Source organism: Schistocerca cancellata, chromosome 9, assembly GCF_023864275.1.
Source record: "Schistocerca cancellata isolate TAMUIC-IGC-003103 chromosome 9, iqSchCanc2.1, whole genome shotgun sequence".
In the NCBI taxonomy this organism is placed as follows: domain Eukaryota; kingdom Metazoa; phylum Arthropoda; class Insecta; order Orthoptera; family Acrididae; genus Schistocerca; species Schistocerca cancellata.
Window position 1 is genome coordinate 95,898,357 of NC_064634.1, and position 25,359 is coordinate 95,923,715.

Sequence of the window (25,359 nt, forward strand, 5' to 3'; positions counted from 1 at the left end):
GGCGGGATGAAGAGAGGAGGGGCATCAGTGGGTTCACGAAGAGGCTGGAGACACATGGGGCGGGAGAGGAAGAGGGAAGACAGGGCAGGAGGGAGCGCAGAGACACTGAAAGGAGGCACAAGAGATGGAGGGGGAGTAGGAGGGGGAAGCTGCTCAGGAGGAGGGAGGGGAGGAGAGGGTGCCCTGAGGAGGAGGCAGGAAGATGGGGTTAGAGTTGGTAGGAAGGGTAGATGTTAGGGCGAAGCTCATCATCCGGGAGGGGTAGACGGTGGAAGTTGTGTTGGGAAAGGAGATGGAGGGTGTGGAGATGGAGAGAGGGTGGGACACAACGGTAAAGGCACAGCAACTGGTTGGGGGTGGAGAGGAAGGAAGACACCAGTGGGTGAGGGGGATCAAGGCGGCAGACAATATGCAGTGTGCGGATGCATTCAAGGAAAAGGAGAAGGTGAGGGAAGGGGATGAGGTCATAGAGGATGTGCGTGGGGGACAGAAGGTGGATGTGGAAGGCGAGGCGGAGCGCATGGCATTTGAGGATTTGGAGGGCTTTATAGAACCGGGGAGGGGCGGAAATACAAGCGACGCTGGCATAACAAAGGATGGGGCGGATCAAGGATTTGTAGGTGTGAAGGATGGTGGAAGGATGCAGACCCCACGTCCAGCCCGACAGTTCAGGAGGCGGAGGCGGTTGTTAGCTTTGTTTTGGATGGTAATGAGATGGGGAGTCCAGGTGAGGTGGCGGTCGAGGGTGAGGCCACGGTATTTGAGGGTAGGAGTGATGTGGATAGGACAGCCATAAAGGGTGAGGTAGAAATCGTGGAGGCGGAAGGAGCAGGAGGTGTGGGCTATGATGATTGCCTGGGTCTTGGAGGGATTAACATGGAGGAACCACTGGTTGCACCAAGCGGTGAATTGGTCAAGGTGGGTTTGGAGAGGGTACATTGGGACCGTTGAAGGGTAGGATAAAAGGCTAGGAAGGCGGTGTCATCAGCGATCTGGAGAAGATGAACAGGAGGGGGAGGTTTGGGCATATCAGCAGTGTACAGGAGATAGAGGAGAGGGGAAAGGACAGACCCTTGGGGCACGCCAGCAATAGGGTAGAAAGTACGGGAGTTGGAATTGGGTATAGTCATATAGGAGTGGCGATGGGAGAGGAAGGAAGCAATGAGACAGACAAAGTTGATGGGGAGAGCATAGGTCTGGAGTTTAAAGAGGAGCCCGGGATGTCAAACACGGCCATAGGCGTTCTGGAGATCAAGGGAAACAAAGATAGCGGAGCAACGGGAGTTAAGTTGGAGGGAAAGAAGATTGGTAAAGTTAAAGAGCTGGTCGTTGGTGGAGAAGGAAGGCCGGAAGCCACATTGGGTAAGAGGAAGAAGGCGGAGCTGGTTAAGGTGGCGGTGAATACGGTGAGAGAGGATGGCCTCGAAGACCTTACTGAACACGGAGGTGAGGCAGATTGGACGATAGGAAGAGGTATCAGAGGAGGGTTTGTTAGGTTTAGGGAACAGCAGGACACGGGAAGTCTTCCAAAGGTCGGGGTAAAATCCAGTGGAGAGGAGGACATTGTACAGGGTAGCAAAGACAGACAGGAAGGATGGAGGGGATTCCTTGAGGTGACGGTAGGTGACTCCATCACGACCAGGGGCGTCATTGCGTTTGGAGCGGAGGACAAGTGTGATGTCTTGTGTGGTGATGGGAGTGTTGATGTCTGAGGGGGATAACTGATCCAAGTACTGGAAGCTAGGGGCAAGTGCGGTCAAGGATGGTGGGGAAGAGGGAGTAATCAAAATGGGGATCGTCAGGAATGGAGACGACCTCAGATAGGTGGGAAGCAAAATGGTTAGCCTTACTGAGGTTGTGAGGAAAGCGTCAATCGTCATGGAGGATGGGGTAATGCGGGGTGGGATGGCTACCAGTAAGGCGGTGGAAGGCTGACCAGTACTTGGAGGAGTTGACAGGGAGGGTGGAGTTGGGCGTGTGCATGTCTGGCGCCAGTCCCGTCGTTTCTTTGCTGTAAGGAGGTTCCAGATATGTCGCTGTAACTGCCGGTGGTGGGTGAGAGTATCCCAGTCACGAGTGCAGAGGAAGGAGCGGTAGAGCCTGCAGGATTCACGCAGAAGGAGGACGGCCTGTGGAGGAAGCGTAGGGCGGTGAGGGTGGATGAGTTTGGTAGGGACATGAGCCTCCACAGCGTCACAGCGTCAGGAAGGAAGAGGCGTGGGTGATGTCATTAGGGTGGTGAAAGGTGAGGGGGTGGCTTTCGACCTGTAAGGAAATGGATTCCCGGTAGGCATCCCAATTGGCACGGGGGTAGTCATGGACAGACTATGGAGGGGCAGCTGGGTGGGTGGCTGCAGTGGCTGGACGGTTAGAGGAGATGGTGAGAAGGACAGGGAGATGGTCACTACCGACGGGATTGAGGACATGAACGGCGATGTGACCAAGGAGGTTGGGGAAAGCGAGGATAACATCGGGGGTGGAGTTACTTTCAGGACGGGTGTGCTGCGGGAGAGGAACAAGGTCACCATGGATGGTGGCAAGGAACTGATGCCACCGCCGAAGGGTGGCAGTGTCATGGCAGTGGATGTTGAGGTCAGCAGCGATCACATAGGTGGAGAAGGTACGGTCAACAAGGGAAATTAAGTCAAAGGGGAGAGGAGCTCTGGGACGGATATACACTCCTGGAAATGGAAAAAGAACACAATGACACCGGTGTGTCAGACCCACCATACTTGCTCCCGACACTGCGAGAGGGCTGTACAAGCAATGATCACACGCACGGCACAGCGGACACACCAGGAACCGCGGTGTTGGCCGTCGAATGGCGCTAGCTTCGCAGCATTTGTGCACCGCCGCCGTCAGTGTCAGCCAGTTTGCCGTGGCATACGGAGCTCCATCACAGTCTTTAACACTGGTAGCATGCCGCGACAGCGTGGACGTGAACCGTATGTGCAGTTGACGGACTTTGAGCGAGGGCGTATAGTGGGCATGCGGGAGGCCGGGTGGACGTACCGCCGAATTGCTCAACACGTGGGGCGTGAGGTCTCCACAGCACATCGATGTTGTCGCCAGTGGTCGGCGGAAGGTGCACGTGCCCGTCGACCTGGTACCAGACGGCAGCGACGCACGGATGCACGCCAAGACCGTAGGATCCTACGCAGTGCCGTAGGGGACCGCACCGCCACTTCCCAGCAAATTAGGGACACTGTTGCTCCTGGGGTATCGGCGAGGACCATTCGCAACCGTCTCCATGAAGTTGGGCTACGGTCCCGCACACCGTTAGGCCGTCTTCCGCTCACGCCCCAACATCGTGCAGCCCGCCTCCAGTGGTGTCGCGACAGGCGTGAATGGAGGGACGAATGGAGACGTGTCGTCTTCAGCGATGAGAGTCGCTTCTGCCTTGGTGCCAATGATGGTCGTATGCGTGTTTGGCGCCGTGCAGGTGAGCGCCACAATCAGGACTGCATACGACCGAGGCACACAGGGCCAACACCCGGCATCATGGTGTGGGGAGCGATCTCCTACACTGGCCGTACACCACTGGTGATCGTCGAGGGGACACTGAATAGTGCACGGTACATCCAAACCGTCATCGAACCCATCGTTCTACCATTCCTAGACCAGCAAGGGAACTTGCTGTTCCACCAGGACAATGCACGTCCGCATGTATCCCGTGCCACCCAACGTGCTCTAGGCGGTGTAAGTCAACTACCCTGGCCAGCAAGATCTCCGGATCTGTCCCCCATTGAGCATGTTTGGGACTGGATGAAGCGTCGTCTCACGCGGTCTGCACGTCCAGCACGAACGCTGGTCCAACTGAGGCGCCAGGTGGAAATGGCATGGCAAGCCGTTCCACAGGACTACATCCAGCATCTCTACGATCGTCTCCATGGGAGAATAGCAGCCTGCATTGCTGCGAAAGGTGGATATACACTGTACTAGTGCCGACATTGTGCATGCTCTGTTGCCTGTGTCTATGTGCCTGTGGTTCTGTCAGTGTGATCATGTGATGTATCTGACCCCAGGAATGTGTCAATAAAGTTTCCCCTTCCTGGGACAATGAATTCACGGTGTTCTTATTTCAATTTCCAGGAGTGTAGATAGTGGCACAGGTGACGGTGAGGGAGGGAAAAAATAGGCTGAGGAGAAGGTGTTCAGTCAAGTCATTGAGGAGCGGTTGTGGCCAGACAGGGAAATGCCTGAGGTGGCCTATAGTGACCCCGCCTCGGGCTAGGGGAAGAGGAGTGTCAGTGCAGTGAAGGAGATAAGGGGAGGTGCGGACAACATGGTGGGGTTGGAGGAAGGTTTCATTAAGGATGAAGGAGTCAACTTGGTGCTGGGAGAGGGTATGCATGAAGAGGTATTTGTTTGCAGGGAGGGAGCGAATGTTGAGGTAGAGGAGACGATACTGTTGACGTGCCAGGAGGTTGGAGGTGGGAAGAGTGTGGGAAGGGGAGAGAGGGGCTTAAACGAGGGTGTCTAGGCAGGTGAAAGTAAAGTGGGCCTGGTTGTGGGAGTATGTGGCATAGGTGTAAGTGGAAAACAGAGAGGGCGGCAAGGGAAATCTGCTGGAGTGTGTGGGGGCGCTGGAAGGGGTGGATGTTCTGCACGACGATGGTGAGGAACCGGATGATGTCTTCTGCTGTAGGGGAAGGGCGGAGGGAATTGTTATGGTGGATGAGTGGGTCAATGGGGCAAACGGGGACAGTGAGTTCAGGGTTGGTGGGAGGGGGCTTGGCTTTCCATTTGGAGGAATAGGTGGTGTGAGGTTCATTGCAGGTGTTGCAGGAAGGGGGGGGAGGCGATGTTGGGACACTATTTAAGGAAGTGGGAGGCTTTGCAATGGGGGAAGGTGGGTGGGTTCTTGCAGTTTTGGGTGCGGAGGTCGTTGTACAGAAGACAACGCTGGCAGTGGTAGGTTTGAGGAGGGGAACGGGACGGGTCAACAGGGTGGCAGCTGTTGAAAATGAGGGATCCCTGCGTGAGTAGGTGGTCGACAGAGGAGGCGGACTCTGTAAATATACGCATGAGGAAAGTAGGGCCAGAGGAGTTGTAAATACAGTGGGAAGAGCAGACTTCCAGGGCGGGGTGGGCATTCAGTTCCGCCAACACCTCAGCCTCCGTGACCACAGGGCTGAGTTTTTTGATGACGGCAGTGAGGGTCGGCGGACGACGAGGCGGTTGGGGCTGACGAGGAGAGGAGGATGTAAGGAATGGGGTGAGGGATGCGTGGGGCCCAAAGGTGATGCAGGGAAGGCGCCGGAGGAGGGATAAGTACTTCCAGATTTCAAAGGTGAGGGAGCGGGCATCCAGGAATTTCGGATCAGGGTTGGCTAGGACAAACGTATACAGGGAGGGGGCTGGAGAGGAGGGAGGTGGGGTGGTATCCATAGTGGAGTCAGCGGGAGGTGGGGCAGGCAGTGGCTTTTTCGATGAGGGAGTAGAGGAGAGGTCGCCACTGGGACGTTTGGAAGATTTTTTGGCGGGTGTTACCTGGGAGGAGGGATGAGGGACTGGATGGATGGGGAGGTGGTGGGTGGCAGGGCCCTCCTGTGAGGCAGTAGCACTGGATGAGAGGGTAGGGCGCTCTGTGGCGGCGACTGTGGCGCGGCGGGCGGTGACTCGGGCAGGGAAAGCAGTGGTAGTTGCAAGGGGGGAGAGGGGGAAAGTCGTCTCGGCGGGCGACAGGAGCGGGAGGGTGGAGTGAGAGCAGGGGCAGAGGCAGGAGCAGGAGCAGCAGCAGGTGCAGTAGCAGGGGTAGGAGCAGGAGTGACGTACAGGTGGGGATACAGTGATGGAGAGGAGATAGATGGGGAGGAGACTGTGAGTAGGGGAGGTGGATGAGACGGGTTAATCCCAGAGGAAGCACTCCAATACGTTACAGTGGGGGCAGGTGAAGGAGAGGTGTAGATGATGGTGGTAGTTGAGGCGTCCATGATTGCAGGCAGCAGCGAACACCGAGAGACGGCGGCGGCAGAAGCGGCGAGCACCGAGAGACGGCGGCAGAAGAAGAGGCGAGCACCGAGAGACGGCGGCAGCGGCGGCGGCGGCGGCGGCGGCGGCGGGCAGTAGTGACGGCGTGCAGACGGGCAACAGCACGACAGGCACGGTTGGGGCTCTTCCACGTCGAAGATACACCCTGAGAGTAGCCCAGGCCGTGCGAGTCCTCGATGAGGAAGTGAGGGAATCCAACCCTAGAATGCATGTCGTCGTCAAAATGCAGCCTTTTGACTGTAAGAGTCGCACAAGTTCCGATGAGTACGACACTTAATACTTCGCAATATGTTGTTAAATATGTACGGAACTGCCAATGTTACCATCGTTCTAATTATCTATCACGAGCTCAGGTGCACTGACGTGTGGAGCTAAGTCCGTTAGCGCGAAAATACGTTTACTAAAGATACTGCCTGTGCACATAGCAAAGATAGTGCACACCAAGGATACAACTTACAAGCTTTATCTCGTAAAGTCTTTTCATCTGTCGACATCCTACAGCTTTCTAAATAGTGCTATGTTTGTAAGGGGCAGTAGGATAGGATGGAAATATTTATTTATCACATAATAGAGTATAATACATGTGTTATCTGTTAATAAGCTCTGACATTAACTGAAGTGCTCGTAAATGAGATGAAGGCAGAGCTCTGATATATAATACTTTGTATGCGTATACATTCCATAACGATCGCCCCCTTCCTGACAACCTCAGTAAGGCCAACCACTTCGCTTCCCCCCTTTCCGAGGTCTTCTCCATCCCCGATGATCCCCACTTTGATTATTCTCTTTTCCCCACCGTCACGGAACGTGGCGATAACTCAGTCGCTCCACTTGCTCCTAGTCTCCAGTACTTGGGGCAGTTGCCCCCCTCCAACATAAACACTCCCATCACAGCACAAGACATTAAACTTATCCTCCGGTCCAAACGCAACACGGCCCCTCGTCACGACTGTGTCACCTACCGTCACTTTTGAGAAAGCCCCTATTCCTTCCTGACTGTTCTCGCCCATCTCTATAATGTCATTCTCTCTACTGGCTTCTACCCTGACCTGTGGAAGACCTCCCGCGTCCTCTTATTCCTCAAACCCAACAAACCCCCTTCTGCCACATCTTCCTATCGTCCAATCTGCCTCACCTCCGTCTTCAGTAAGGTCCTTGAATCCATCCTATCCCACCGTATCCATCAGCACCCTGCTCAACACCACCTCCTCCCCCATACCCAGTGTGGCTTCCAGCCCTCCTTCTCTGCTGAAGACCAACTCCTCAAACTTGCTCACCTTCTGTCCCTCCAGCTCAACTCCCATCGCTCCACCATTTTTGTTTCCCTTGACCTCCAAAATGCCTATCACCGTGTATGCCATCTTGGTCTCCTCTTTAAACTCCGAACCTATGCCCTGCCTATCAATTTTGTCCGTCTGGTCACTTCCTTCCTCTCGCGCCATTCTTCCTATGTCACCCTCCACAACACCAACTCCCATATCTTTTATCCCACGGCTGGCGTCCCCAAGGGTTCTGTCCTCTCCCCTCTCCTCTATCTCTTGTACACAGCTGATATGCCCAAGCCACCCCCACCAGTCCACCTTCTCCAGTATGCTGATGACACTGCCTTCCTGGCTCTCTATCCTACCCTTCAACGGTCTCAACGTACCCTCCAAACCCACCTTAACCAGTTCACCACTTGGTGTAACAAGTGATTCCTCCATCTCAACCCCTCCAAAACCCAGGCAATCATCATAGGCCGCACCACTCGCTCCTTTCGCCTCCATGATTTCTACCTCACCCTTTATGGTCGTCCCAACCAGCTCACCCCCACCCTGAAATACCTTGGCCTCACCCTCGACCGACACCTCACCTGGACCCCTCATCTCCAGACCGTCCAGCAGAAAGCCCATTCCCGCCTCCGTCTTCTGAAACTCCTGTCTGGCCTGACATGGGGATTGCATCCTTCTACCATCCTCCACACCTACAAATCCCTCATCCGTCCTACCCTCTGTTATGCCAGCATTGCCTGGATCTCACCCCCACCTGCTTTTACAAGGCTCTCCAAATCCTTGAACGCCATGCGCTCCGCCTTGCCTTCCGTATCCGCCTTCCTTCCCCCACATGGCTCCTGTATGAACTGATCCCCTTCCCCCACCTCCTCCTGTTCCTGCAACATCTCCGCTTCCTTTACATTGTCCGCAGGCTTGATCCCCCCCACCCTCTGGTTTCCTCCTTCCTCTCCACCTCCCGCCCGTTACCGCGCCTCTATCGCTGTATCCCTCCCTCTCTCCACCTCCACACCCTCCATCTCCTTCATCAGGGCAATTTCCAACGCCTCCCCCTCCTGGATGACGAACTTCGCCGTGACATCTAACCTTCCTTCCAAATATAACCTGGCCTTGTTTCCCCGCCCCGCTCCCCAGGGCCCCCTTTTTTCCTCTTCTCTCCTTCTCGCGGAGTGGATTTTCCTTCTCCCCCCCCCCTCCACTGAGACCCTGCACCCCATGCTTGCCTCTTTCCTTCCCACATCCCTCCCTACCTGGCCCTCTTCAGCGCGCCCCCCACTCATCTTCCCCATCTCTTCTCCTCCCTCCCTTCTTCCAGTCTCCCTCATCTCCTTGCGCCTGGCAGATCCTCTGTTTTGATCATCGTCAATGTGCCACATCAGTGTTGTGTTTAGTGCTGTTTCTCCTGTGCGTCCAGAGGTGTGATTTTAATTGTGTACTGCCTTGAGGTTCGCCGTCAGTGTTTGTTATGTGCTACACCATCCATCGATACCTTTTATGCTCCAGTCATATTGTGCCTTGTGTTCTTTTAACTGTCGCAGTGTGTGGCTTTTTGTGTGTGCTACTTTAAACAGTTTTAACAGTTTTTATCTCCATTTTACGGTCACCCCGCTTTTTGTCTATTGCCTTCCATGATGTTCCCCCTATTGTATATCTATGTTCACCATATTCTCTCCTTTGTTCTTTTTAAATGTCTTCTATTGTTTGTTCTGTGTCTTTCGGCTGAAGAGCAGCGCATATGCTGCTGCCAGCCTGCCCCGATGGGGAATTGAAATACAATAAAGAAAAAAAAAGCGTATACACTTTACGACATTAAGCTTGTAAGTTGTATCCTTGGCGTGCACTATCTTTGCTACGTGCACAGGCAGTATCTTTAGTAAATGTATCTTCGCGGCAACGGACTTAGCTCCACATGTCAGTGCACCTGAGCTCGTATGTGTGATAGATAATTAGAACGATGGTAACATTGACAGTTCCGTACATATTTAACAACATATTACTAAGTATTAAGTGTCGTACTCATCGGAACATGTGCGACTCTTACAGTCAAAAGACTGCATTTTGACGACGACATGCACTCGTGTCAGATAGTCTTATATTCCGAGAGAATGTGAGTAATGTACATTTCTCACCAATTTTTAGAAGTGCGCTATCTTAATGAAATGTTTACTTAATTATGTATATGCGCCCTGTGCTTCACTTTTGCATTTTTTGTGTTTAGGTAACTTTTGCAGTGTTATTTGAAAATGGCCATAAGGCCGAAATTTCAATCGTAATAAATATTTTATACAGCCAACGGCGACTATGACGTCTTTTAAGAAATATTATATGACTGTGAATCCCAACCATGAGAAGTTAATATAACAAATGATGTCCGATCTAATTTTACTATATAGCGAGTGAATTGGCATATCTGAGGAATGTGCTACTGTCTAGCGAATGGGGAGAAAAGTATGCTGCAGTGTCCACCTACTTAGTGGCACTGACGTACACTTGCAGTTCGAGTGGTAAGTGCTACCTGTGCACGTTGTTTATCAAATCTGTGTATATTTGGCATGCCTAAAAGCTCCTTAAAATGTGCAAAACTGGAGCTGTGTCGCGACCGTGATGTCAAGTGTCACCGAGTTAAGAGGAGCAATGTATCGCAATGCAGCACATTTAGTGCATCTACATTACGTTTAACAGCACTCAAAGAAAAATAACCAATAAATCTGCAATGTGTCAGAAATTAGAGTATTCACATGCACTTGTGCTCTTACGCAAGAACCGCCTCTGCTTTTTTTTTTTTTTTCTTTATGAAAAAGTACATGATTGAGTCTGTACTTGAATTGTGCTATCTGCTTCCACCCTTAAGCTATCCACTGTGTTGGTGATGACAAGGACGAATATCGCCTGTGGTAGGAGATGAATTCGATGCTTTAGGCACGGTTACGGGGTTCTAGAAGGCACTGACTCCCGGAACCAAAGTAAAGGCACGTCTAGAAGCCTATGGTTCGAATGTAAACAACGATCTGAGAATATATGATTTCGGAATTTCAAACGTGTGTGGTTTTGTAGTTATTGTGTGTTGTTTTGTTTCTGTGTGTGTGTGTTTCCTGTGCTACAAACGCCGAGAGGAAAGAAATGTAGCCGCAAACGAAAATTTCGCGGCAACCAGTTAAAAACACAACCGAATAATAATCAGTTGCTTCAAAAGTCGCCTGCGGAAACTGTGTCTACAGGCAGTGCTTCTAGACGTAAACTTTTGCTTTCTGAATGTAATAGGAACGAGCCTAGTAGTATGGTGAACAACAATAACGACGGAGTTGTTATTGTGAACCTAAATATGCTGCCAAGACTTTTGAAGAGTGCTGTGAAATGTAAGTACTGCAATTGTGAAGATAATATTGACGTTTCTGAGGACATTTCAGCAAGGAATGGTCTTTCAAGTTGGTTAATGATTGCCTGTAACTCGTGTAAGTTGCACAGTGATACTATGACATCGCCAGTAACTGATAGTCGACATTACGGTGTAAATATTCAGCTTGCTTATACAATGCGATGTATTGTAAGGGAAGGAGAGCTGCCCAGACTTTTTGTGCACTGATGGATTTGCCTTCACCTCCGCTGAAGTTTGATAGATACAATAAATTAATACAGAACGCTTTGTGTGTTGTAAGTGAACATTCAATGAAAAGAGCAGCAGAAGAAGCAGTAGCCTTGTCTGAGAATCCAGACATTGTCGCAGCATTTGATGGATCTTGGCAGAAGAGAGGTCATACCTCTCTGAATGTGTAACTGCCACATTTATTGAAACTGGTAAGATACTAGATTATGAATGTCAAAGAAAGCACTAGTAGGGTTGTTCAAGTAAATTCATTGGCAACCATGTTTGTATAAAGAACTTTGATGGCCCAAGTGGAAACAAGGAAACGAAAGGACTTCTAAACATTTTTAGAAGATCAAAGGTCAGTCGTGGTGTGAGGTATGTAGGCTACTGTGGGAATGGTAATTGTAAAGGGCGCAGTACTGTTGTTAATGACAGACCATATGGGGACACTCTGATAGAAAAGCTTGAATGTGTTGGGCATGTACAAAATGGAAGATCGGCTGAGAAAATTATGTAAAGACTTCAGTAGAAAAAAAGTGTCAGGCGAAAAACACATAGGTGATCCAGGTCGTCTTACAAAAGTGGAACTGATTCTTTGACTCGGTATTAAGGACTAGCAATAAGGAGAAATGTAGGAGATTTGGAGAACATGAGACGAGCGGTTTGGGCAACATGGTTTCACAGTGTCAACAGATGAAACCACACACCATGGTTTGTGTCCAAAAGGGGAAGATTCGTGGTGCAAGTACTGGTTGATCAATGCTACAGGCATACACTATACCCACAAGTATTCCTTACCACTTGCTGTAATGGAGGCAATTAGGCCTGTGTATAGGGATCAGGCAAATAAATATCTACTTAGAAAATGTATACACGGTCTCTCTCAGAATGCAAATGAAAGCTTCAACAGCTATATATGGGAGAGAATACCCAAAACTGTATTTGTTGGGCTGAAAGTGCTGAAGATTGGTGTAATGGCTGCAGTAGTAACATTCAGTGGTGGTACAATTAAAAGGATCAGTGTTATGAATAAATTGAACAACCAGACGGGAAGGAATATGGCTTCAGCTCTAACTGCTATTGATAAGTGCCGGGTAACCGAAGCAGACAGCTGCAGAAGCTGCTACCAGGTAGTCACGGATAAAGAAAAGAATGAAGAGGAGGAGTACGGAGGATAAGGAAACAGGAAGACAACTGGAGTACGCAGCTCGAATGCTCTAAACGAGCATAGTGGTAAGTTAATAAATCTGTAAATCTTCTGCGATTTACCGAAAACTTGAATTTTCATGATTCAGGTACCCTTTTTGTCCTAAATGACTGACGTTAAACTCACAAAAATTGGTACAGATATTTAGAATGACCTCCTCTAACCCCCTTGCCTACTATTTCCTGAAAAATTTATGTCATAATGATGTCGATGATATTTGAGCTCCATTTTTAAATATTCTAGTAGTAGAATAAGCTACTTGTCTTTTTCACAGATCAGCATCAGGTAAGGAAATTGGAGGCATAGAACACTTATGTCAATGTTGTCTGTACTGTGACTTTTTCCAAGCTGTGCAGTCAGTGGTTCCAAAGAAAATGGTACCGCAGTGAAATAGTGTTCCGTTTATTACACTATTATAAATATTGATGTCTGTCTATGCCAAAATATAATAAATATCTCAATGATTTTTTTTGGAAGTGCTTTGACTAATTACCCTAACTGTGTGTAAGAATTTTGAGCTATCTCTCATTTATAGATCAGTTGCACTCTGAGGGTGAAGATAATGCACCCTGTTGAGGGGCGTGTCCCCTTAAGGTGGGGTCTAGAGAAGTGTGTGCCATACAGCTGGGAAAGCGCTTTGACCCTTTTACAAAGCCGACAGTAAAACAACATCCTGCAACGTAGTTTCTTGATATTTGCCAGACTCCACGACCTGCTGAAGTCAAGTATAGGTGCAGCTCTTAACGCTTTTCTTGTCCTCTCGCCCATAGGTTGTGGGGTGCAATTAAAGACCATCACGCTATTCTATCAGCTCTGTAGCCCTTACAGTATTATAGCCCAAAATAATGCTGGATGCAAGGTAAATATTCTGGACGCAAGATGTTGGATGCCTGGGAACCAATCGAAATTTCCAGCGTTGTTTTCTTTTCTGCACACTTGTGACAAATTCATTTTAGCCAGGAGATGTTTTGAGATTATCTAGCTGCCTCTGCTTCTTGACTTAAGATATCTGCCTTGAAGTGACTGTTCTTTAGCAAAACCCATCGATGATTGGAAACTCTACTGGCATCAAAACTGTTCTCCACAATGCCTGAAGCTGTCTTCTAGCCAGAAGGAACCCCCTGGATTCGGCCAGCCTCGAGCAATTTGGACTATCTTGAACCGCATCAGAACGGGCCATGGGTGACGTGCAGACACTCTCTACAAGTGAGGCAAGTCTTCATCACCATCCTGTGACTGTGGTGCGGAACGACAGACAGTTGCTCATGTTGTATCGACATGTCCCCGCACGTGCCTACTAGGGTCATTTCGAAGATTTCCTCACAGCGACAAGTGATGTTATAAAGTACCAGGTGATCAAAAAGTCAGTATAAATTTGAAAACTGAATAAATCACGGAATAATGTAGATAGAGAGGTACAAATTGACACACATGCTTGGAATGACATGGGGTTTTATTAGAATCAAAAAAATACAAAAGTTCAAAAAATGTCCGACAGATGGCGATTCATCTGATCAGAATAACAATAATCAGCATAAAAAAGTAAGACAAAGCAAAGATGATGTTCTTTACAGGAAATGCTCAATATGTCCACCATCATTCCACAACAATAGCTGTAGTCGAGGAATAATGTTGTGACCAGCACTGTAAAGCACGTCCAGAATTATGGTGAGGCATTGGCGTCGGATGTTGTCTTTCAGCACCCCTAAAGATGTCGGTCGATCACGATACACTTGCAACTTCAGGTAACCCCAAAGCCAATAATCGCACGGACTTAGGTCTGGGGACCTGGGAGGCCAAGCATGACGAAAGTGGCGGCTGAGCACACGATCATCACCAAACGACGCGTGCAAGAGATCTTTCACGCGCTTAGCAATATGGGGTGGAGCGCCATCCTGCATAAACATCGTACGTTCCAGCAGGTGTTTATCAGCCAGGATGGGGATGATACGATTCTGTAACATATCGGCGTTCATCTCACCCGTCACGGTAGCAGTTACAAAACCAGAATCACGCATTTCCTCGAAGAAAAAAGGCCCGATAACGGTAGACGTGGTAAATCCAACCCATACCGTGACTTTCTCGTCGTGCAATGGAGATTCCACGACAGTTCTAGGATTTTCGGTAGCCCAATTTCTGCAGTTGTGGGCGTTAACAGACCCTCGGAGCGTGAAATGAGCTTCGTCGGTCCACAACACGTTACTCAACCAATCGTCACCTTCCACCATCTTTTGAAACGCCCACACCGCAAATGCCCTCCGCTTCACTAAATCGCCAGGTAACAGTTCATAATGCCGATGGATTTTGTACGGATAGCATCTGAGGGTACGCCTCAGTGCCAACCAAACAGTAGTGTATGGAATGCCGGTGCGCCGTGCGACTGCACGAGCGCTGACTTCCCCGTGCACAGGCGAACCCGCTAGTCTCCATTTCTTCCTTAACTGTCTCAGCAGCATTACGCCTTGTGCTCTGTTGGCCACTACGGGGTCTATCGACTATACAACCCGTGGCTTCGAACTTCGAAATCATTCTCGCCACAGCTGCATTTGTCAACGGACCTTTACTCGTTCGAATCCCCTTCCTATCGCGATAGGATCGTAACGCTAAACTGGCACATTCCCCAGTCTGATAATACAGCTTCACTAAAAGCGCCTTTTCAGGTAAGGTCAACATGCTGCGACTGCTGGCGCATCTGATTCTCTCTCTCATTACAGCTCCTTTTGTACACGATTGTCATGCGCAGTCACTGACGTTTTGCTGTCCAGCGCCATCTGTCGGACATTTTGTGAACATTGTTTTTTTTTGTTCTAATAAAACCCCATGTCATTCCAAGCACGTGTGTCAATTTTTAACTCTCTATCTACATTATTCCGTGGTTTATTAAGTTTTCAGTTTATACTGACTTTTTGATCACCCGATACATGAAAGACCTTGATATCCATCGATAGTTGTTTTAATTTATGTTACTTTATGCTGGAGAGCTGTGCTTAAATGTTGACGTGTAGTAGTTTTGCAATCTATGTATATGTATTGCCCTACGATCAACAGATAAATTTTCTTGAGACTGAGGCGAGCTCTAATGAACTGTGTGAGCACAAGAGAATTGCTCATAAACTGGAATGAGGTAGAGGATTCGAATGTGTGGTAATAGGTTCCAACCCGCTGGCGGAATAACGTGTCACTTCTGATGAATGGCATCGAATGGGTGAAAACTGACGTTAGGAAAACTAAAAGAGTCCAAACAGTTAAAAATGACAGCATTTTTTTTTTCATCAGTCTACTGACTGGTTTGATGCGGCCCGCCACGAATTCCTTTCCTGTGCTAACCTCTTCATCTCAGAGTAGCACTTGCAACCTACGTCCTCAATTATTTGCTTGACGTATTCCAATCTCTGTCTTCCTTTACACTTTTTGCCCTCTACAGCTCCCTCTAGTACCATGGAAGTCATTCCCTCATGTCTTAGCAGATGTCCTATCATCCTGTCCCTTCTCCTTATCAGTGTTTTCCACATATTCCTTTCCTCTGCGATTCTGCGTAGAACCTCCTCATTCCTTACCTTATCAGTCCACCTAATTTTCAACATTCGTCTATAGCACCACATCTCAAATGCTTCGATTCTCTTCTGTTCCGGTTTTCCCACAGTCCATGTTTCACTACCATACAATGCTGTACTCCAGACGTACATCCTCAGAAATTTCTTCCTCAAAATAAGGCCGGTATTTGATATTAGTAGACTTCTCTTGGCCAGAAATGCCTTTTTTGCCATAGCTAGTCTGCTTTTGATGTCCTCCTTGCTCCGTCCGTCATTGGTTATTTTATTGCCTAGGTAGCAAAATTCCTTAACTTCATTGACTTCGTGACCATCAATCCTGGTGTTAAGTTTCTCGCTGTTCTCATTTCTACTACTTCTCATTACCTTCGTCTTTCTCCGATTTACTCTCAAACCATACTGTGTACTCATTAGACTGTTCATTCCGTTCAGCAGATCATTTAATTCTTCTTCACTTTCACTCAGGATAGCAATGTCATCAGCGAATCGTATCATTGATATCCTTTCACCTTGTATTTTAATTCCACTCCTGAACCTTTCTTTTATTTCCATCATTGCTTCCTCGATGTACAGATTGAAGAGTAGGGGCGAAAGGCTACAGCCTTGTCTTACACCCTTCTTAATACGAGCACTTCGTTCTTGATCGTCCACTCTTATTATTCCCTCTTGGTTGTTGTACATATTGTATATGACCCGTCTCTCCCTATAGCTTACCCCTACTTTTTTCAGAATCTCGAACAGCTTGCACCATTTTATATTGTCGAACGCTTTTTCCAGGTCGACAAATCCTATGAAAGTGTCTTGATTTTTTTTAGCCTTGCTTCCATTATTAGCCGTAACGTCAGAATTGCCTCTCTCGTCCCTTTACTTTTCCTAAAGCCAAACTGATCGTCACCTAGCGCATTCTAAATTTTCTTTTCCATTCTTCTGTATATTATTGTTGTAAGCAGCTTCGATGCATGAGCTGTTGAGCTGATTGTGCGATAATTCTCGCACTTGTCTGCTCTTGCCGTCTTCGGAATTGTGTGGATGATGCTTTTCCGAAAGTCAGATGGTATATCGCCAGACTCATATATTCTACACACCAACGTGAATAGTCGTTTTGTTGCCACTTCCCCCAATGATTTTAGAAATTCTGATGGAATGTTATCTATCCCTTCTGCCTTATTTGACCGTACGTCCTCCAAAGCTCTTTTAAATTCCGATTCTAATACTGGATCCTCTATCTCTTCTAAATCGACTCCTGTTCCTTCTTCTATCACATCAGACAAATCTTCACCCTCATAGAGGTTTTCGATGTACTCTTTCCACCTATCTGCTCTCTCCTCTGCATTTAACAGTGGAATTCCCGTTGCACTCTTAATGTTACCACCGTTGCTTTTAATGTCACCAAAGGTTGTTTTGACTTTCCTGTATGCTGAGTCTGTCCTTCGACAATCATATCTTTTTCGATGTCTTCACATTTTTCCTGCAGCCATTTCGTCTTAGCTTCCCTGCACTTGTCAGCCTACTCACACTGATTTGTATGCGCAGGCCTGATAGTTGTCACCATCTGGCTAGACGTGAAGAGGTAGTTCGTACTTTGGTTCACAGGGGTCATATTGTCACGTACAAGGTGTAGTTAAATGAATGACGAACACTAACTTCACTTAACAAACGTTTATTCAGCACTTGCACATACAAGAGCGCGGTGCGAACTGCCTCTAGCCAAATCACATACAGTATATATATATAGCTACAGAAGATTCCAGTACAATGATTCTTGACATTTGTGAATACTTCTCGAATGTACTCGAACCGAATATGAAATTAAAATGGTACAGTCCAGGTGAGTTTTGAATTCACGACCCTGCAGTCAACGGTTTAGTATCGTAACCACTACACCACAGTACTACCCGACTTCTTCAGCGGCAATATCATCTCGGACTCTAAGTACAATACTGGCCATTAGAATTGCTAGACTAAGAAGAAATGCAGATGATAAACGGGTATTCATTGGACAAATGTATTATACTAGAACTGACATGTGATTACATTTTCATGCAGTTTGGGTCCAAGGATCATGAGAAATCAGTACGCAGAGCAACCACCTCTGGCCGTAATAACGACCTTGATACGCCTGGGCATTTATTCAAACAGAGCTTGGATGGCGTGTACAGGTACAGCTGCCCATGCAGCTTCAACACGATACCACAGTTCGTCAGGAGTAGTGACTGGTGTATTGTGACGAGCCAGTTGCTCGGCCACCAGTGACCAGACGTTTTCAATTGGTGAGAGATCTGAAGCATGTGCTGGCCAGGGCAGCAGTCGAACATTTTCTGTATCCAGAAAGGCCCGTACAGGACCTGCAATATGCGGTCGTGCATTATCCTACTGAAATGTAGGGTTTCGCAGGGATCGAATGAAGGGTAGAGCCACGGGTCGTAAAACATCTGAAATGCAACGTCCACTGTTCAATGCGCCGTCAGTGCGAACGAGAGGTGACCGAGACGTGTAACCAATGGCTCCCCATACCATCGCGCCGGGTGATACGCCAGTATCGCGATGACGAATACACGCGTTCACCGCGATGTCGCCAAACACGGATGTGACCATCGTGATGCTGTAAACAGAACCTGGATTCATCCGAAAAAATGACGTTTTGCCATTCGTGCATCCAGGTTCGTCGTTGAGTACACCATCGCAGGCGCTCCTGTCTGTGATGCAGCGTCAAGGGTAACCGCAGCCATGGTCTCCGAGCTGATAGTCCATGCTGCTGCAAACTTCGTCGAACTGTTCGTGCAGATGGTTGTTGTCTTGCAAATGTCCCCATCTGTTGACTCAGGGATCGAGACGTGGCTGCACGTCCCGTTACAGCCATGTGGATAACATGCCTGTTATTTCGACTGCTAGTGATACGAGGCCGTTGGGATCCAGCACGGCGTTCCGTATTACCCTCCTGAACCCACCGATTCCATATTCTGCTAACAGTCATTGGTCCTCGATCAACGCGAGCAGCAATGTCGCCACATGATACACCGCAATCGCGACAGGCTACAATGCGGCCTTTATCAAAGTCGGAAACGTGATGGTACGCATTTCTTCTCCTTACACTAGGCGCACAACATCGTTTCACCAGGCTAAGGCGGTCAACTGCTGTTTATGTATGAGCAATCGGCGGGAAACTTTCCTCATGTCAGCACGTCGTAAGTGTGACCACCGGCGCCAACCTTGTGTGAATGCTCTGAAAAGCTAATCATATGCATATCACAGCATCTTCTTCCCGTCGGTTAAATTTCGCGTCTGTAGCACGTCATATTCGTGGTAGCAATTTTAATGGCCAGTAGTGTACTTTGAAGGGGACAATATAGCTGTTTGCAAAGAAAAGTGAAAACTTTGGGAGACAGGAAATCAGTCTCATTACATTTCTCACACACAGAGCAACTTGTCGTCCGCATGGGGTACGTATGAATTTTATTTCATCCGTTATTGGCTTTTATGGTGTTAATTTGATGTACTGACTCGTTCCATGAACATGGAGATTTGCTCTGCAGTTTCGTCCTATGGAACTAAATGGGTAAAAAAAGATGAGGAAATTGCCCGCAGCGTCCAGTTACCCAGCCCTCCGGTGCTCAGTAAAGGAGCGGGCAGACGTCTTACTCGTCGGCGGCAGGCGCGCTAATGACCCGGCAGTGGACGGAGCGCGCCGATGCCGGCAGCCGCCCTGCGTGGCGCGACGCCCGGCACGGGACCACCTGTGCCGCCGCATTCCACTTATCTCGCTAAACACGCAAAAAATGCCGCTGGCTCCTCCCCCTCCCCCCCCCCTCCCGCTCTCCACGCACTGCGCACGCGCGGCGACCTCCCGGATCGGCGCGTGTGATGCCCGCGCTTCCAACCCCCTACTGCCTCCCCCCCACTCCGCTAACCGCATCCCGCTCCTCCCAGGCCGAGAACAACCTGTCAGGTCAGGACCAACTGCTAAATCACCTGCAGGTATTTCTAACGGCGCGTCGTTTCTCCTGCAAAAGAAAGCTAGACATCAGAGTACATTAAATTTCTAAACCGATTAAATTTCAGAAAAGCCACAAGTTGGCGGTCTGATTTTTGCTGATTACACAAATGTTATCTATATGAGGGAAGAACCCTGAGCAGTTAGCGAAACATGTGTCAAACAGCTTCAAAGCTGGCGGAGTTGTCGGCGGTTTATTCTGCTCACGCTGGACACCTATCTTGTTGTTCAAATACCCTTTACAGCCGAGCTGATGTCGTCGACATCCGCTGATAATTTCAACAGGAGCACACCCTGTCATTATCAAGGCATAACTGCAACAAGTAAAGACTGTCTAAGGGCATTTAAAACCTCGGTTTTCGGAGAAAATCCATAAACCTAACACACACACACACACACACACACACACACTATGACACTATGCGATCACAAACCAAAGATGACCCACGTCAGAGGTACCTGATAATCACTGGGCGAGATAGTATAATGACCCTGTGTTTTGTGACAATAGAGCAGGACTCTATGCAGAATTACAACAAAAACCACCATCTCCATTTACAAAGTTACCTGCTAATTTAATTTCAAGAGCTTCCTGAATAACACTATCCCAATAGCTGGAAGTGCATGTCAGGATCTCCGTGTTCTTGTATTCCATAGGATGACCGGTGCCGAGACAATGGTTTGCAATGGTGGATTTGTTCGGCTGTTGTAAGCGTGTGTGACGCTTGTGCTCAGGACACCGGTCCTCCACAGTCTGACCAATGTATGACATGCCACAACTGCAAGGAACACGGCAGACACCTGGCTTACGCAAACCAACATCAGCTTTTACAGAATCCAAAAGGATACTGGTCTTAGATGGTGGTCGGAAAACACACTTCACGCCATATTTCCGCAAAATAGGACCAATCCCGTTCGAAATATACTCTGCGTAAGGCAAAAATACCGTCGATATTGGTGCCACGTCGGTGTTATCATCGCTTACCTGATACGTACTTGGTTGGCAGCGCAATTCACGTCTGATCTGTGTTTCACTGTAACCATTCTGACGAAAGGTGACTTCGAGATGGCCTAACTCAGCTGACAAATCCTTAGTCTGAGATGATATTGTCGCAGAAGAAGTCGAATAGTACTGTCGTGTAGTGGTTACGATACTAATCCGTTGAATGGAGCGTCGTGAGTTCAAAACACACCTGGACTGTACCATTTTAATTTCATATTCGGTTCGAGTACATTCGAGAAGTATCCACAAATGTTGACATTGATGCTCGCGATGGTCGAGATCCAAAGACTGTTTGCAGAATATGGGATCTGTGGGTTCAAGATGGTAATACGGAGCGCCATGCTGGATCCCAACGGCCTCGTATAACTACCAGTCGAAATAACAGGCATGTTATCCACATGGCTGTATCGAGCAGCCACGTCTCGATCCTTGAGTCAACAAATGGGGACGTTTGCAAGAGAACAACCATCTGCACGAACAGTTCGACAACGTTTGCAGCAGCATGGACTATCAGCTCGGAGACCATGGCTGCGGTTACCCTTTACGCTGCATCACAGACAGGAGCGCCTGCGATGGTGTACTCAACGACGAACCAGGGTGCACGAATGGGAAAACGTCATTTTCTCGGATGAATCCAGGTCCTGTTTACAGCATCATGATAGTCACATCCGTGTTTGGCGACATCGTGGTGAACGCACATTGAAAGCGTGTATTCCTCATCGCCATACCGGCGTATCACCTGGCATGATGGTATGGGGTGCCATTGGTTACACGTCTCAGTCACCTCTTGTTCGTATTGACAACACTTTGAACAGTGGACGTTACATTTCAGATGTGTTACGATCCGTGGCTCTACCCTTCATTCGATCCCTGCGAAACCCTACATTTATGCAGGATAATGCACGACCGCATGTTGCAGGTCCTGTACGGGCTTTCTGGATACAGAAAATGTTCAACTGCTGCCCTGTCCAGCACGTTCTCCAGATCTCTCACCAATTGAAAACGTCTGGTCAATGGTGGCCCAGCAACTGGCTCGTCACAGTACGCCAGTCACTACTTTTGATGAACTGTGGTATCGTGTTGAAACTGCATGGGCAGCTGTACCTGTACACGCCATCCAAGTTCTGCTTGACTCAATGCCCAGGTGTATCAAGGCCCTTATTGCGGCCAGAGGTCGTTGTTCTGGGTACTGATTTCTCAGGATCTATGCACCCAAATTGAGAGAAAATGTAATCACATGTCAGTTATAGTATATTTCTCCAATGAATACCCGTTTGTCATCTGCATTTCTTCTTGGATTAGCAATTTTAATGGCCAGTAGTGTAGTTCCCTTTGGCACCTATAGATTGGCGTAATTGTCTTTCCCAGTCCCAAAATGACGTCTGTTTAAGACTTTTTCAGTTTTGGAAAAAGAAAGGAGCCTCAAGGACTCGGATCGGGTAAACAGGGTGGCTGTGGAACAAATGGAACGCATTTTGAGCTCAGAAATTCCTTGACGAAAGTGGCCGAGTGACATGGAGTGTTGTCATGATGCAGAATCGACGTGTCTGGAATATCCGGTCTCACTCGATTCGCCGTGTTCCTGAGCTTTTCAGGACATCTTTGTAAAACACTTGGTTGGCAATTGGTCTTGGAGGAAACAAAAATCCTTATACGCCATACCCGTACTGTCAAAAAAGCAAATCAGCATTGTTGTGGTCTTTGATTTGCTCATTTGAACTGTTTTCGATCGAGGAGATACCTCAGTGTGCCACTCCCCACTTTGTCGCTTTGTCTAGGATTCATCTATACATCTACATCTACATCTACATCCGTACTCCACAAGCCACCTGACGGTGTGTGGCGGAGGGTACTTTGAGTACCTCTATCGGTTCTCCCTTCTATTCCAGTCTCGTATTGTTCGTGGAAAGAAAGATTGTCGGTATGCCTCTGTGTGGGCTCTAATCTATCTGATTTTATCCTCATTGTCTCTTCGCGAGATATACGTAGGAGGGAGCAATATACTGCTAGGCTCCTCGGTGAAGGTACGTTCTCGAAACTTCAACAAAAACCCGTACCGACCTACTGAGCGTCTCTCCTGCAGAGTCTTCCACGGGAGTTTATCTATCATCTCCGTAACGCTTTCGCGATTACTAAGTGATCCTGTAACGAAGCGTACTGCTCTCCGTTGGATCTTCTCTATCTCTTCTATCAACCTTATCTGGTACGTATCCCACACTGGTGAGCAATACTCAAGCAGTGGGCGAACAAGTGTACTGTAACCGACTTCCTTTGTTTTCGGACTGCATTTCCTTAGGATTCTTCCAATGTATCTCAGTCTGGCATCCGCTTTATCGACGATCAACTTTATATGATCATTCCATTTTAAATCACGCCTAATGCCTATTCCCAGATAATTTATGGAATTAACTGCTTCCAGTTGCGGACCTCCTATATTGTAGCCAAATGATAAAGGATCTTTCTTTCTATGTATTCGCAGCACACTACATTTGTCTACATTGTGATTCAGGTGCCATTCCCTGCACCAAGCGTCAATTCGCTCCAGATCCTCCTGCATTTCAGTGCAATTTTCCATTGTTACAACTTCTCGATATGCCACAGCAACATCCTCAAAAAGCCTCAGTTAACTTCCGATGTTATCCACAAGGTCATTTATGTATATCGTGAATATAAACGGTCCTACGACACTCCCATGCGGCACACCTGAAATCACTCTTACTTCGGAAGACTTCTCTCCATTGACAATGAAATGCTGCGTTCTGTTATCTAGGAACTCTTCAATTAACTCACACAATTGGTCTGATAGTCCATATGCTCTTACTTTGTTCACTAAACGACTGTGGGGAACTATCGAACGCCTTGCGGAAGTCAAGAAACACGGCATCTACCTGGGAACCCGTGTCTATGGCCCTCTGAGTCTCGTGGACGAAAAGCTGAGCTGGGTTTCACACGATGGTCGTTTTCGAAACCTAAGCTGATTCCTACAGAGTAGATTTCTAGTCTCCAGAAGAGTTATTATACTCGAACATAATACGTGTACCAAAATTCTACAACGGATCGACGTTAGAAATATCGGTCTATAGTTCTGCACATATGTTCGCCGTCCATTCTTGAAAACGGGGATGACCTGTGCCCTTTTCCAATCTTTTGGAACGCTACGCTCTTCTAGAGACCTACCTGTGATCACACGACTGAACTACTCGTGGTCATCGGAAGTCCCCTCAAGAGAATCAACGCAGACGTTTCTTCGGTTGCCCTTCTGGTCAACTGTGAGGTTTTTCTGCACCATTTCAGCACAAGCCTTTCGCGTGTCCAAAACTTGGATCAAAAGTTGATGTATGGCGTAAGTGTTGAACAGGTCACCAGTCATCTTTATTGTTAAACGTCGGTCTGATTTCACAAGACGACGCACCCATTCGACGTTTTCGTTAGGTTTTCGAGTTGAAGGTATCCTTGAGCGAAGTACATCTTCACCGTGTTCTAGGTCTTCCAAAAAGGACTTGTGCCAGCGAAAAACTTGTGCTCTTGAAAATAAATGTTCCCCCACAGGCCTGTTTCCATTTCACAAAAATCGCACTCCTAGATTCTCCAAGCTTACTTGAAACTTGATGGCATAACGTTGCCCTAAATTCCGCTGTTCCATTTTCGTAGCACACAGCAAAGCACCACTTGGCTGATGGCGCTCTCAGAAATCACCTAAGGGTTGTACGGAGCTCAAACTCCGGCTGAGCATCAGCAAGGAATGGATACACCAGTCTACTCAAGCAGAACAACACAGCGTTGCCAGATCGCTCGCAGCGTTGTCAGTCTCATTACTTTCTCACACACCTTCTATGTTAGCATGAGCAATACCGAATGATTCAAAACGAATAAACAGATTTTACTTGCTTCTTAGAGACAAAAGAAAAAGAAGATGCAAAACGAATTGGACATGTCAGTGGATACAGGAAGCTTCAAGTTTTGATGCAGCTGCGCTGTTGTTTCTTTGTACCAACAAAAAGCAGTCCGTCTTCAGGCCACGAGTGGGCTACCGGGACCATCCGACCGCCTTATCCTCAGGTGATGATGCAGATAGGAGGGGTGTGGGGTCAGCACACCGCTCTCCCGGTCGTTATCGTGGTATTCTTGACCGAAGCTGTTACTACCCGGTCGAGTAGCTCCTCAATTGGCATCACGAGGCTGAGGGCACCCCGAAAAATGGCAACAGCGCATGGCGGCCTGGATGGTCACCCATCCAAGTCTCGACCACGCCCGACAGCGCTTAACTTCGGTGATCTCACGGGAACCGGTGTATCCACTGCGGCAAGGCCGTTGCCCACTTGGTATGAACAAGGCGAAAAATAATTTTGTGTGCTGGAATTTGCGCGAATCAGATCATTGTTGAACTTCAATGTGCGTTCCGCCGTCAGTTCTGCACCACCGGATGAGTGACATACAAAATTCTTGGATGTTAGTTGCGTATACAAAGGGAAGACCACTGTGCGGCCACGTACTTCCGATGAAAATGTCGAACGTATGCGAGGTGCGTTCACACAGAACACTCGGAAGTCCACGAGTCAGGAACTTCAACATCCTCAAACAATGGTGTGGCGTATTCTGAAACGATGCCTGCGTGTGAAGCCTTACAAGTTGCAGTTACTGCAGCAAATACGTCCCGGCGACCGTAACATAAGCTGCGAATTTTGTATTTCAGTTCTCCACCATATCGCAGGTGACACTTTTTTCCCAAACGACTCATCTTTTTTGACGAATCGAC

At 48.2% G+C, this 25,359-nt stretch overlaps 1 pseudogene; it reads right to left on the bottom strand.

Moving 5' to 3' along the window:
• Positions 1 to 24,801: 24,801 nt before the first annotated feature.
• On the bottom strand, positions 24,802 to 24,919 carry LOC126102201 (5S ribosomal RNA; annotated as a pseudogene).
• Positions 24,920 to 25,359: the final 440 nt, after the last annotated feature.